Here is a 13,698-nt window from a genome sequence, read left to right as displayed (position 1 = left end):
ATATATAAAATAATGTCTCAACATTTCCATCTCAAACTCCATTTTATTGAAAAAATTTCACATGCAATTCCTTTTGGCTTTCGTTGGTTCTTTCGTTATGTTTCATTAAAATTCAATAAGTTTCTTTGGTCCAATTCTCATATCCATTGTTTCCTCAATTGATGTCTCACATAGGAATGTGGATTAACAATGAGAACCACAACATGTCATGTGTTAAATTATATTGAACATTGTTTTTTGTATGTAGACTAAATGTTTCTTTAATCTATTTTTGAGGAAAAAAATAAATATTAAAAACATAACTATTGCACCTAGTTTTTTTTTTCCAACTATTAATACTCAACGTTTCACTTTTATGTACTCAATTCCATTTAACGAAATTTCATATCTAAATTTACTTTTCCTACAATCCCATGTTCACAAGTTTTTCAATCTACTTTTATAATCATAGCAAATAAATATTTTCTCCATTGCTTTCTTCTATTCAAATCCATTCTTGCTAATATCAAAGTTACTGGTAAAGTGAAAAAAGATACAATCCTTAATTGGCCAAATAGCTAAATTAATGAAAGGATATTGCCAAAGAAATTAATAAGCTATTAACAACGATGGCAAACAAATATGTTATTTCATGAAAATACTTAAAAGGAAAAAGTCAAATTAGGTCTCCATGAGGATCGATGTGGGTTATAGTTCTCCCTAAAACATGTCCTTTTGTAAAATGCATAAAATGAAACTCTTGACAAATCATCACTTATATAGTTGCTGCTGCCTTCATTCTTGTAGTATCCTCGATTCGTTTTGTGAAAGCGGACATACTAGACTTTGAAAGAATTCTGTCAAAAGATCATAATCAAATTCACTAGTCTGTGAATATCTGGTTAAGTTATCCTTTGGATCATATATCATCAAACTATCATCAAACATACGAAAAAATTCACCTCTTTTTGACAGACAAAAAGAGTAAGATAACAAATAATCCACAGGATTTAGAGCACAATTGATGGTAAACATCTTTATCCAAGATTCTTTGTCTTGGTACTCCTCCATAGCCCACACATCTACGTGAGTAGTCGAATTATTACAAATCCTAGAAAGATTATTTTCCAACACCCCCAACACAAGAACTTCACTCTCTTCTCCATTGTAAGGTCGTTCCACCTTTCTCTATTTCTCATTAATCAAATTGAAAGAGGTTATGCTCCAACCGCTTTTGATATCAATGCTAGCAGTCCAATAAAATTTTCCATTCACATATTTACCCGAGCCAATTAATCGTATCACATTTAGTGAACAATGTATTATTTGCCAAGAATCATTCTTTAGACTATATATATTTACCTCTTGAAAATGAGGTGTACATCCAACAATAGAAAAAATACACATTACCTTGTAATCATCATGGATCTCATCATATCCAAAGCCATATATGCAATAACCCTCATTCTTCAATTGAGTTCTAAAATTAGGCAATTTCTTATACATTCTTATTGTTGAATTCCATAAAAATATTCATTTGCCTTATTTACAAGACAAACCAATCCATTGATAAAACCCTCAATCACAAAAGATATACCAGAGTTTTTCATGTGATAATCCAAGTTAGTTTTCTCCATAACAAAACAATCCTTAAGATTGAATTCTGGTTGGGTTATACTCAAAATAACATTATGGTTGGTGAAGTATTCGTTATAATTAGCTGATAAATTTAGATGGTACTTGATAAATCTAGGACTACTAATCAATGCATGCCAAGATTTTGAAACAGATTTGATTTTCAAGAGAGATTTTACTGGAAGCTTTAAGGAAATTTCAATAACAATTTCAGTTGGCAGATCAAAAGAGATTGTTGGGTTGGTCTGATTTATGTGTTGATGGGAGGTTTCACCAGATACTCGGTCTGATAAGTTTAAAACCTCAATTTCGGAACTAAATTGTTCCTCTGCCATGCTTTAGAATGAACTGAGAATGAAGAGATAGTTCATCTCTTGCTAAATTTATAGCTAATTCATATCACTAAAATAAATAAAATAGTATACTAAATTTAATTTTTGATTATCTCTCATAATACTATTTATGATTGGATTATGGTGAAGTAATTAAATATATAATCAATGAAGTTGAATAAGCTATTATATGAACAAATTTTCAAATAATAACAAAAGCTATAAATGCTGAGTGACTCTTTTTTCAAAATGAAAAAAATAGTCTTGTAAGGAAAAATGGTCAGTAATGGAGTAAATTCATTCTTCTCAGTTATCACTCTTGGTAAAAAAATAATCATAATAAACATAAAATGCAACCTCCTCCACATTTTCTACATATTATATGACAATGAGAAAAGAGACAAATATATCCCTCAATTTCACGAATTAAAGTGGATATACTCCTTGTTAAAAAAGTGATATGAAAATATTTTTGTTGTTTTGCAAATGGTGCATATATACCTCACTGTCTAACAAGTGGTGCATATTTACCCCTTTATTTAATGGCCCGAACAAAAAAAAAATCAAAAATATTTTTTTAATTCAAAAAAGTATTACGTGGCTTTAAAAAACTATCTCACCCATTTTATTTAAGAAAATAAAAATAATTTAAATTTTGTGGTCGAATACCTTTTTTGTTCTTTCTACATCATTTTCCATATTTTGCATCTTTTTGGACAATCAATTGGAAATTTTCACACTAAATAATATTATTATGTGTTTTGTTTGTGGAGTTGCAGCGCACGGATCAGATTTTGTATAGTTATTATCGGATATAAGTGAACGATAATGAAAAGCATTTGACACTTCAACAATAACAAAAATTTTGCTCAAATTATTTAGCGGCAATCATATAATTGTCGCTATATTATATTTTACGTCAATATAATGTTTGAGTGCTTATAACAAACACTCTATAAATATCACTAAAGGCTTAATATTTTTACGGCAAAAATAATTATAGCCACTAAATGTCTCTTTTGTTGTAATATGATTACATGTTAGTCCTTAATAATGATTTGTATCTAATATACAGATCCTTCTGTCCTAACTTGTAGTATCCTTTGTATCAGATTCTTTTAACATCAAGTTCTGAATAATGATTTTAATCCACCAAGTAATATAAGGCTTTTTCACTTGAAAAGAATATGAGACTCGTGTTTTCTGTCACATAAGAGAAAGAAATCTACTAACATTAGTAGCTTAATTGCTAATATCAATCTTACTACTAAAATTTAAAAAAATAAAATTCAATCTTTGATTAGCCAAATAACTAAATTAATGAAAAGGCAGCACCAAAGAAATTTAATAAGCTATTAGAAATAATGAGAAAAAGCTAAGTTCTTTTTTCATTGAAATATGCAAAAAGAAAAGATTAAAAAAAAACAAGATCTCCATGAAGAGGTGTAAATATCTTCTTAAATATGCAATGATTATTCGATTAAAAAATAAATAATATAACAGCCCTTTGCAAAATGCATAATGTGGAACTATTTCAAATAATTACTTATACAATTATAATTATCAGAGCTTCTGTCGTCTTCATTTGTGTTATTGGTTCATCTTATGAAGGGGGACAAATTAAACTTTCAATGTAGATTTCCACCGTAAGAGCTTTACTAAATTTAGGAGACTTGAGAATTCTGATCGAGTTATCCTCTAGATTGTATATCATGAAAGTTGATTCAAACATAACCAAAAATTAACCACCTTTGGACAAACAAAAGGTCTGAGAAAGAAAATAATCCATTGGATCTGTATTATAATTGATGGTAAATACTTTTATCCATGATTCTTTATTCCCATACTTCTTCCTATACCACACATCTACTTGAGCGATCGACTTATTACAAAGCATAAAAAGATTACTTCCCAGTACTCCCAGCATGAGAATACCATCCCTTTCTCCATAACAGGGTCGTTCCACCTTTCTCCATTTCTCATTAGCCAAATCAAAAGATTTGATGCCCCAACCCCTTTGGTAACCAAGACCAGCACTAGTAGCCCAATGAAGCTTCCCATTCACAAACTTACCTGAACTAATTAATTGCGTCTCATTTTAAGGATAACCAGTTCTCCGCCAAGAGTAATTCCTTAGACTATAGATCTTAACCTCTTGAAATTCACTCTGACGGCCAATATTAGTACAAATACGTACTACCTTATAATAATCATGGATTTCATCGTATGCAAAACCATATAAGAAATAGACAACATCGCCCACTTTAGTTTTAAAATCAAGTAATTTCCTAAACTTTCTTATTGTTGGGTTCCAGAGAAATAATTCCTTTGAATCATTTAAAAGACAAATCAATCCATTTACAAAACCCCTGACCAAAGAATATCTACTAGAGTTTTCATGGGATAATCCATATCAGATTCTTTAATAACAGACTCATAAAGTTAAGACTTAAGAGAACAATCCTTAAGATTATTTTCAGGATGGGCAATCCATCAATATAAGACTATGGTTGGTGTAGTCTTTTTTATTAGCTGATAAAATTATATGAGATTTGATAAACTTAGGGCTACAGATCAAAGCAAGCCAAGTTTTCGAAACAGACCTGAACCGCAAGAGAGATTTCATTGGAAGCCTTAGGAGGATTTCAATAATGAGATCAAATTAAAGCAAATCAAGATTATTTGTTCATCATATTCTGAATTTTCTTTCTTTCCTTCATTGTTCTCTCCATTGAGTTATTTACCAGGTAGCATTGTGATATGGTGATTCTTTGAGAAAATGTTGGAACTCATAAAGATAGAAAGAAAATTGTAAAGAAAATTTTGGAGCTGATAAAGAATAAAAGTAAATATATTACCAAATTAAAAAAAATTCACATTTGGAAAAAAATTTAAATGTTATTATCTTTTTCAAAATAGGTGACTAATATTTATGTACTAAATGTCTAAATTTTTAATACTATTAGATTATTATTAAATGTAATTTTATGATGAGACAATAGTGAAGTCAAGATGTAAATTGGTCAACGAAGTTGGACATAGTGAGACCAAATGTTGAAAGAGGCTAAAAATGCTAAGAATTATTTTTCCATTATTGGTCAAAGCATTGGTGGATATAAACTTATTGAGTACATGTATAAGTGGAAGTATCAAATATACAGTAAATTAATTGAGATGCGTGAAAGTTGTTTTGCAACCAAGGTTATTAAAAAAGTATATGAAAAGTCGGCAAACCAAATATAAGGCTAATAAAACTTTATAGACGTTATGAACTATGAAGCATTAGATTCATTACCGAGGCTGCCATAAAATCATAGTTAGTAGTTTTTTTTTTCTTTTTCATTTTATGCTAATAAATCCAATTTTGGAGACATTCTTTGAAAATAAGAAAACACGTATTGCTACTTTTAGTTGATCAAATTCCAGTTCTTTCATATAAAATACTCCCTCCGTCCCATTTTATGTGGCAGCATTTCCTTTTTGGTCAGTACCCCAAAAAGAATGTCACTTTCCTTATATGGTAAGTATTTAAAGGTGCAATTCCTCTTTTACCCTTGTTGGTCCACTTAATCTTAAAATAATACTCCAATACATTTATGAGGAGAGAGAAAAGTGAGTGTACTTTTTAAAGGGCAATTTGGTAAACATTTCAAAGTCTTCATTTATTTCTTAAACTCCGTGCCCGGTCAAATGTTGCCACATAAAATGGGACGGAGGGAGTAACTTTTTATGATCATTGATCCCACAAAAAATTAGAAGCAAACCGATTTCCAAATTAATAATCCATGTAATACTAGATTCTATTTAGTGAAAGAAAATTTAAAATTTTACATTGATGCTCCAAGAAATTTTGAAAATGCTGCTATGAAGACTTGGCCCTCAACAACTCTTTTTCGTTTCTCACGTTCTTTCCTCAACTGCATGTGCTCTTCATTTCAACTCATGATTTTCGGACGTTCATCCTTGTTCGAGATTGGAAAATATTCTATTTTGAATGATTCTACAGTCCGATACTCTAAATCTCGTGTGCACAGGGTCCTCCAAAGAGTCAGACAATAAGGAGACCATTATAGAGGTTGTTAGGACAACTCTTACCGTTATGCTACGACTCATCCCCTTCAGTCGATACAAGAAAAAACTGGTAATAATTTATGCTCATGTATTAAGACTTGATAGACATATATAATTAAGTAATTTGATCTTCTCATCTACTCAAACCATGATTACTGAATTAGTTGAGGAGCATATAGATTGACTCAACCATCACATTTATAAAAAAGCAAAAGAAAAAGGTTGATAATAGTGCCTGCGATGCGAGCAAAAGAATAACCTATATATGTTTGATCTTTTATTAACTAATGCTTTGTATTGAAAAATTAATGCAAGTGCTCAAGCACCCCAGGGAACAATGGGTGATGGATCGGATGCCTTCACCAAGTCCAGTTTCCCAGTTACTCGAATCAGATAGCTAGAATTCGGGAAAGGATTTAGGAAGTCCCAGTCAAGCAAGTCAAGAATGAGTCGGACCGCTAATTTCAGTTCAAATGCTAGTGACGCTGATGATCGACCACATAGAAGGTGGATCGGTACCTATTTTTTACCAATAACTTTCTTTCTGATATCAGGCTTTTCCAGTGAGTTTGTAGAATGTGTATTTGAATGTCAGTGAATTTGCTAAAAGATGCTGTCATTAACAAAACACTCCATACAACAGATTCACTCACAAAATCCACTTTGAAAAAGAGAACATTTTCACATCAAATAAAAATAATCGTTCACAATCTCTAATCCCACAATAAACATTCAGCTGAAATGAAAAATACAAACAAAAGCATAAACAATTCAAAATGCTGCTTTGGAGACTTAGACCTAAAAATTTAAGAATGGATCAACACCTTCAGTTTCTCAAATTGTCATCAGTTTCGTCAATCTCTTTGCCAACTTGATAATAGTCTCCAAACCTAACCCCATAAACCCATAGACAAGTTGAAAATTTCATGATGAATATGGTTGATTATATCAGGGTCATATCCTGCAATTTTCAAAATAGCTAAGAAACGCCTCTCTAACATAATGATCTTAGTCTTCAATGTCAGGCCACGAAATTTCAAGTTGGAAATTGAAGCCTCGACGTAATTGATAAAATTCTCTTAATAATTAGGATATGGAATCACCCCATGATTGAAGAAGTAATGATATATAGACTTCAAGATAGCTACATCCTGATAATAATCATAATTATCTTCTTTTCAACTTAATTTCAGACGTTCCTCCCAGTATAAGATTGGAAAATTCAGGCTTACTAATGGACTTCAATTCATAAAATTCAGGCATGGGAGACTTCCCTTTTTCTCCAATTTTTGGACATACACACTTCATTTCATACCGGTAAGATTCTGGGAGTTTTTCTTTTTCTGTTGCTTTTTGGTCAACTTTATCTTTTGCAAATTCAGAGATGATAGATTCTACATTTTGTAGATCATTGTTGAAGTGATCATGTGGAGGAAGGAGATAGGTGACCAAACTTCAGATTCTTGATTTTGGTCTGAAGGTAGCATTTTTAACATGTGATTCTTTGTGAAAATGTTACTAAGAATGAGGAGATGGTTATTTCTCTCTTGCTAGATTTATAGTGTATTCACTTGACCAAAATTACTAAAATATTAGTTGTATTAAATCTCACTTTAAATTTTCATGCCATAAAAGTCATATTTCTTTTCATAACTCTGATCTATCTATATATTTACTCTAAATTATTTTGGTTAGTTAGACATTAAATGACCTTTTCAAGTAAAACATTTACTAATCTGTCATAATTTTTGGCTAGTCAAAATTTGACGTATATGATATATTACAACACATAAGAATGTCTTCAAGCATAGCCATATGTCATCATTGTAATATCATCATGATATCACATATTATATATACTATATGGTCCTAACTTTAAAGTTGAATTACAGATTTAGCCCTACACTAAATTAAAATCTAATTAAATGGTCATGTTTTATTTACGTAAAGGTAGAAGTAGACATTTGCATTTAATTCGTTAGTGATGACATTATAAATTTCCTTAGTTATATCTAATTAATGTAAACTTACTCATTTGGGAAAAAAACTTTTCTTTTTTACTCCATAACTATGAAGAAATTGAGGAGTTGCAACGAACTCAATATAGGTTATAGGCCAAAATCGTTTGCATGTTAAAAGATTATATGGCATACTCTTCATTTATATATAGCGATGCATGAAAAATTAGATGATTAAAGAAGTTACCATTAGTTTTTCCAGTGAACTGAAAAGTGCAAATATTGGTACGATTCAATTCAACATTTTCTTCTCTCGGATTTGATCAGTTCATCTATCCAAAGACAAAGTATGTAGCACATTAGAGAACATTCACCTTGAATTCTTAGTTAATTCGCCTAAGAAGACAATATATATATTTATTTTGAACAAACTATTTATTTAAAATTTGAATTTAATATTTGATATTTAAATTTTAAACGAAACAAAACTTTTGTATGTTCAGATAGGGAGTAACAAAAGTTGTCTTTTCAAAAGGGAGCAACCAAAGGTTGTGATTGTTCATAAAATGATTGTCTCTTTCATGAAAAGTCATTTGTACATGAAAGAACATGATTGTTGTGAAAAGTCATCTTTGTTCATGAAAGAACAAGACTATTGTGAAAAGTCATCAATGTTCATGAGAGAACATGACTATTATGAAAAGTCATCTCTTAAATTCTATAAATATGAAACATTCCTAGAAGTGGCAAATTAATTGCATATATGTTTTCAAGCTTTGTTGTATCCTGATAGAGAATTGTTTGTCATCCTTAAAAGAATATACATGTTATAACTGTTGAAAGATAGTTATCTTTCACACCTCAAAGCTTTTTTTCTTTGTTATTTTTCTTCTGACAATAACAATTTTTTCTTCTATTTGTATTTACCCCAATATGTATATGGACAACATCTCTTTAAAGAAAGTGAATACATGCCTCAAAGTCATCTTCTTCTTCAAGTATATTTCCTACTATTATTTTTCCTAACACTGATACATGGACTGCAAAATCGCCAAATCCTGATCATAATCATAGTCATCTTCTTGCACATTTTCAGAAGTTCCAGCTCCTAGTCGAGGATTTGAAAATGTAGGCACAATGTGCTGAAAATTGAAATTCATATAATTCCGACATGAGACATTTTCCTTTTTTGACTGCCTGTAATTTTTCTTGATTTTTTTTTTCATCATTTAAGAGCTGATTGAATAATTCTTCATTTTCTTGCTCTTTGTTTATCATGATTACATCGACATTGTCAACTAGGCAATAATCTCCGGGATAAGCCCATAAAGCAGGGTGGATAAATCAGGGTAATGTCCCGCACCTGCAGGTATTTCTATAATAGAAAAGAATTGGTGCTCTAACGCAACAATCTTAGTCACCAATTTTCGGCCATGAAATTTCAAGTCGGGAATTGAAGCCTCGATGTAATCGACAAAACTCTCTGAATAAGGATATGGAATTACCCCGTGATTGAAGAAGTAATGATAGATAGACTTCAAGATTGCCAAGTCATGATCATAATCATAGTCATCTTCTTTCTTCAATTCATTTTCGGACGTTCCTCTTGTTCAAGATTGGAAAATGTAGACTTATTAATGTGCTGCATTTCATATGATTCAGACATGGGACACTTTCCTTTTTCTTCAACTTATGGAAATACACGTAATTGATGTGTTGAATTTTATACATAGCAACCAAAATGCTACTCCCAAATATGGTACTAGTTTCAATACATGAATAATTCACTTCTAGCCAAGAACCAAACGACACACAAGTGTTCCCCATCCTTGCCAGCCTCAACCCTCCCGACGAAAAACTTGTTCAATTGACAACCTTATCATTTGGAGATTTTAAGATCTTTTTCATTGTGTAATTTCTTTAATTCAGAAGATAGGATTTTGGTGACAGTTTTTATTTACGAAACTGATAATTTTAGAAGAGTCATTGGCGTTGTTCCTCGGTGGATCATAAGTTGAAGAATGATTCTATCTTATTTTTCAGTACTGGAGCATTTAATTAATACTTCTCCATATATATACGGACAATGTATCTTTTTTAGATTTACCCCTAGCTACTAATTTCCTCATTTGGGTAAAATGAAGGTGTTCCCTTGATTTCACTTTCTTATTTATTTAGGGGAGTGGTGTTACTTTTCATTTCTGAGCTTTCACACAATTGATATTTTAGCATCTATTGATTGTGCTAATCTATGTCATTCCGTCGTTATTTTTTTTTCCTTCCTTGAAAGATGAGAGGATTAATTACCATATTTGATTCTGTAAGTTGAGCACAAGATATCAAACTTGGAAAAAGAAAACATTTTTCATCAAATCAAAATAACATTTCACGATCTCTAATTCCACAATAAGTTTTAAGCTGAAACGAAAAATACAAGCAAAAGCATAAACAATTCAAATAATACTATGAAGACTTGGACCTTAAAAATTAAGATTGGATCAACACCTCCAGTTTCTGAAATTGTCATTAGTTTTGTCTATCTCTTTGCCAACTTGATAATAGTCTCCCAAATTAACCCCATAAACCCATAGACAAGTGAAAAATTTCACGATGAATAGGGTTGATTATATTAGGGTCATATCCTACAATTTTCAAAATAGATAAGAAACGCCTCTCTAACATTATGATCTTAGTCTTTAATGTCCGGCCACTAAATTTCAAGTTGGGAATTGAAGCCTCAATGTAATTGATAAAATTCTTTGAATAATTAGGATATGGAATCACCCCATGATTGAAGAAGTAGTGATAGATAGACTTCAAGATAGCTACATCCTGATAATAATCATAGTTATCTTTTGTTTTCAACTTAATTTCGGACGTTCCTCCTTGTACAAGATTAGAAAATTTAGGCTTACTGATGGGCTTCAATTCATAAAATTTAGGCATAGGACACTTTCCTTTTTCTCCATTTTTTGGACATACACACTTCATTTCATATAGATCAGATGTTGAGAGTTTTCCTTTTCCTGTTGCTTTTTGGTCCTCTATTTCGTCTACAACTTTATCTTTTGCAGATTCAGAGATGATTGATTCTTCATTTTGTAGATTGTTGTTGAAGTGATCATGTGGAGGAGAGGAGATAGGTGACCAAACTTCAGATTCTTGATTTTGTTCTGAAGGTAGCATTTTGGACATGATGATTCTTTGTGAAAATGTTATTGAGAATGAGGAGATGGTTCTTTCTCTTGCTAGATTTATAGCCTATTCACTTGACTAAAATAACTTAAATATTAATTGTATTAAATCTCACTTCAGATTTTCATGCCATAGAAGTCATATTTCTTTCCATAACTCTATATATATATTTACTCTAGATTATTTTGGTTAGTTAGTGTAACATCCGACAATTTGAAATAGCTATGAAGAGGCTTAGAATTGGAATTTAACTATTTTTGGAAGGAATTCAAAAATCTGGAAAATTTGGTTTAAGTGTGGGAAATCAGTGAGTTTTGGCCAACTTTGATCAGTCATAACTTCTAGATCAGGATGATTTAGGTGTATTTCCAGTTATGGTTGCAAATTTTGTGGAATGATATTTCCAACGCCACCGAGTTTGCTCGATTCCGAGTTCGTATGAGTGAGCTATGCCCTTTCGAAGTTGGGCAGTTGGCAGGGATCCGTCCGGAAATTTTAAGGGCATTTTGGTCTTTTTCATAACCAATTCTTTTGGTTATATAAATGTGTTAGACTGATATTTTTATCAGTTTTTACCATTTTAAAAGAGTGAGAGTGAGGGTTTTGAGTGAAGAAGAGAAGAAGAAGAGAAGAAGAGGAGAAGAAGAGGAAGAAAGAGAAGATCAAGCAAGGAGATCGTCGTGGTATCGTCGGGGGTGATCCCTATTAAGGTATGTGAGTTCATAGTGTTGGGTTGATCCTTTCCCCACACTCCAAACTCATTTTATTTTCGAGAAAAGATTGGTTATGTTGTTGAAGTTGTTGGGTTGTGTTGTTGATGTTGTTGATTGTGTTGTTGAAGTCCCTTGTTGATTTGGGACATGTTTCCGGTTGTGTTTTTGAGTTGAATCTATTGTATGTTCAGGGTTTTAATGATTCCAAGTGATTTGGGGAAGAAACCATTCGATTTTAGGCGAAATAAGGTGAGAAAACGAGAAAACAAACTTGCTGAAAATTTCTGGGTTGGGGGCCTGGCGCGACGCGCCTGCCAGAGCTCCCCAAAACCACCTCTGAAGTTTAGGGGCTGGCGCCCCGCGCCACCCATAGCGCCAGGGTCACCTACCCCATCTAGTTTGTCGTCGGTTGCCCCGTTTGAGTTCATTTAAAGTGCACCTTCACTCCTTTTCGATTCTAACTACTCTAAGCTACTTCTAAACACCTAAAAATCATTCCTAACATGATCATAATCTTGAATTCATAATTCAAATTCAAGGTAGAGTTGAGAGTTATGTTTTGAGAATTCTTTCGAATATTCTAAGGAAATCCCTTTGAGTCTTTTTGAGGAGTCGGCTACAATTTCTAGTAACTTGTTTCAAGACTCGAGCAAGTGAGTAAGAAAATGAGAAGTGTCGTAAACATGAGATCATTACCCTTGAATCCATAATCCAATTCAAGGTGAGTTCGGATCAAAGTCAAGTGAAGTTAGAAGTCAAGTGAAGTTAGAGCCAAGCTTAGAAGTTAAGCAAGTCAAAGCAAGTCTTTAAAAGCTTTCCAAGAGTCGTTGTCGAACGTTTTAACTTCATTTTAAGGCTCAAGTTCTAAGTTAAGTATAGAGTTCCAAGTTAAGTATAGAGTTTCAAGTCAAGCAAAGAGTATAGAGTTTCAAGTCAAGTGAAGAGTATCGAGTTTCAAGTTAAGTCAAGAGCATAAAGTTGAGTCCATTTCTCAAAAGCTATTAGGGAACTAAGTATTCCCAAAGAAGTTTATAAATGTTTTCACATTTAAGATGAGAGGAAACCGAGATTTCCAAAAGAGTTTTGAGATGTTTAAGTACTATCTCTTTTTAAGAAAAAGATGAGTTTTGCGAAAGAGTTTCCAAAATATGATTAGTATGACAAATCGAGTATGTCATCAATGTTTAAACAGTATGGTCTCTAATTATACCATCAATGTTTAAGCAGTATGAATATCCCGAGTCATCACTGATCATATAAAAAAATATGGTTTTGAGATGTTCTTTTTAAAAAGGAGTTTTCAAGAGCCTTTGGGATAAGTTTTGAGTAATTATCTCAACTAAAGAAAGATGTGTTTAAAACACTAATGAGCTAAAGTATTTTTTTTGGGAGTAGTCTTGAGCACCGAATTGGGGACACGAGTTCATATTAACGCAACTCTCCATAAGAACCATGTAGCCAAACATGGGATTTCTTGGGTCATACTTTTTAGATGATCACGAAGTTAAGCTAGTGGATCCACTAAGCAAAAGTTAAAGTAAGGTCTTATATCGATGGCAAGGGTATAGGGATGGGTCCTCGGGGCAACGTGAGGTAAAACATTGTATCATCACTAGGACTCATAGTGGTGGTTATCAGTTAGAGAAACTCCCACAGTAGAAATTGCATGGTTCCTCGAGGGGTTTTGCTTAGTATGGATGGGGGTATGGGACTTCATTCATGCATTGCACAAGTAGACTTTGAGAGGAAGCATGGTATTTTCATGATATTATAAATATGATTTTTACGCCATGTTTTAAATAGTTTTACAAGCTA

Source organism: Solanum tuberosum, unplaced genomic scaffold (genome assembly GCF_000226075.1).
Source record: "Solanum tuberosum cultivar DM 1-3 516 R44 unplaced genomic scaffold, SolTub_3.0 scf00747, whole genome shotgun sequence".
Classification (NCBI taxonomy): domain Eukaryota; kingdom Viridiplantae; phylum Streptophyta; class Magnoliopsida; order Solanales; family Solanaceae; genus Solanum; species Solanum tuberosum.
Note: the sequence above shows the minus strand (reverse complement) of the source record.